General features: G+C 38.6%; 1 pseudogene; it reads left to right on the top strand.

Moving 5' to 3' along the window:
• Positions 1-452: 452 nt before the first annotated feature.
• LOC149848953 (putative Ufm1-specific protease pseudogene) lies at positions 453-1,365 on the top strand (annotated as a pseudogene).
• Positions 1,366-2,340: the final 975 nt, after the last annotated feature.

Here is a 2,340-nt window from a genome sequence, read left to right as displayed (position 1 = left end):
TGAACCTAACCCAAACAACTGAATATCGTCACTCTACAGACCTCAGCATCTGCTGTGAAATGCCCTGCTCGGTTGAGCAAAATTTGGGTTCGTAGCTGTTTTAGCGTAAGGATAGGTTTTTATGTTGGCTTAATTTCCTTCAAATCATGGATCAACATAATTTTCTGTCTCATTTCACAAACGAATTCCCTATTTTAACATCATTATATTCTTTGCGTTTGATTAATACCCCCTTTATCATTTACGACTGCAAATAAGGCCTCATTTAATATCAACCTGTGTAATCATACCTGTAAATATTAGACTATCCGAGCAATGATCTGTTGTGAGATCAATGGAATCTACTGAGGAGTTTGATCTTCAATTTCATCATAAAATTCTGTATCCCGTTGAGAGATAGTATATGAATTGTTAGCTTGGTCGTGAAGCTATTATATGTTCATGCTGAGGTGATGAAGATGGACTTAGGCTTGAAGGCATCTGTTGATAATCCTCTGTTAAAAACCAATGCTGAGTGTGGATCGGTCTATCCCATCTGCAAGGTGTTAAGCAAGATGCACAAGAGAAACAGTACCACAACAGAATATCTTGGCAGCTGTTGTTTCAAAATTTGTTGTCCCTGGGCTAACTGATCAATTGACTGTGTTGAAAACCAAATTTATGGGAGACCTCTCATCACAACGTTACCAGATATGTCCACTTCACTTCTTGCCTCCTAAATTTCTGCACCCAATAACAGCTATTTATGAACTTAGTTATGGGGAGACAAAGAGCAAACAAGTTGAAATCAGAAGACAGCTTCACTTCAGGCTTGGCTTATTTATGGATCGTCCACTTCTTAGAGTTGCAAATGCCCTTACATTTGGTGTTGCAAAAGATTTCTTTGCAGATTCTGATCGGCTCAAAGATGTTCATAATGGAATGCCAAGTAGTGTTGTCTCTGGAGGTTTCGTGTCTTTGGTTGATGGTTCCTATGAATACTACCATTACCTTCAGGATGACATAAATGACAATGGATGGGGCTGTGCTTACCAATCATTGCAGACTATCATTTCATGGTTTAAGTTGCAGCATTGCACATCTATAAATGTTCCTTCACACAGAGATATTCAACAAGCTCTTGTGGAAATTGGTGACAAGTATCCCTCTTTTATTGGATCAAGTGAATGGATTGGTGCCATTGAGTTGAGCTTTGTTCTTGATAAACTTTTCGGTGTAAGTTGCAAGATTATAAATGTGAGATCTACTGGAGAGCTTCTTGAGAAATGTAGAGAACTGGCTTTGCATTTTGATACTCAAGGGACCCCTAGTACCCATTTCCACGAGTTGAAACTCCAAAACCCCATCCACTCACTTATCTGCTAACCCAGCACTTGTCACCCTTCACAGTCCCTATATATGCACACAGCACTATACCAATGCCACTTCATTTTTTTTTCTTTTTCTGCATACCATTTTGCATCATTTACAACAATATACACGCATTTGCTACCTGCTGTAAACCACGCCTCTATGCACTGTGCACATGCCCCACATGTCGTTAGCACATTTCAGCATAGTGTTTCCCTATTTTGTGTCCAGACAATGCATCACATTCACAGCCATACCTTCGTACCAGCCATTACCATGCATGTGTTCATCAATAACCCACTTCATTATCCCCCTTTACAGTACAACACCTATGTATTTTCATAGGACCATTTCCCTCTCAATTATCTTCAGCCAGCTATAGTATCACTTCCTTGTCATCACAACACTATCCATCTACTGTAGTGGCTTCCCAATCACCTGCTTCATCTATCAAAACCCATCTTCACGACTTCCTTTGGGTTTATGAACATTTACAGCCGCTTATAGCTGTTGTATGTTCTCTTCCTCTGCATTCACACCTAAATCATCACCTATATATGTCACCACCGCAACATATCATACTCACTTGCTACTTATCACTTCTTCCACAACATACTTCATCATCTTTACTGCAACCACCCTGTTACACATATATTTTCCTCTGTTTGTAATAGATTCATATCTGTATTCACTTGCTTACCACTATTGCTTATGTTTTGCCAACCTTTCCACAACATCATAGCTACATCCGACAAGCTTTTTGCCACCTAGATTGAATACATTTTTGCTATCTTATCCAGTCCCATAACTTCACACGTACACAACACCTACACTAAACATCTGTGCATACTCCACCATTCATTAGATATAAAAAAAAAATTCATTTAGAGGGTATAAGTGTATTCTAACTAACTTAGAATATCATCCATATCTTCTAAACAAGCTTACTTTAGGTTCATTATAGTTTCAAGATATTACAATTTAGGATGT

Source organism: Nuphar pumila, chromosome 1, assembly GCF_984573655.1.
Source record: "Nuphar pumila chromosome 1, dmNupPumi1.hap1.1, whole genome shotgun sequence".
Taxonomy (NCBI): Eukaryota; Viridiplantae; Streptophyta; class Magnoliopsida; order Nymphaeales; family Nymphaeaceae; genus Nuphar; species Nuphar pumila.
This window is presented reverse-complemented; position numbering and strand designations above follow the sequence as displayed.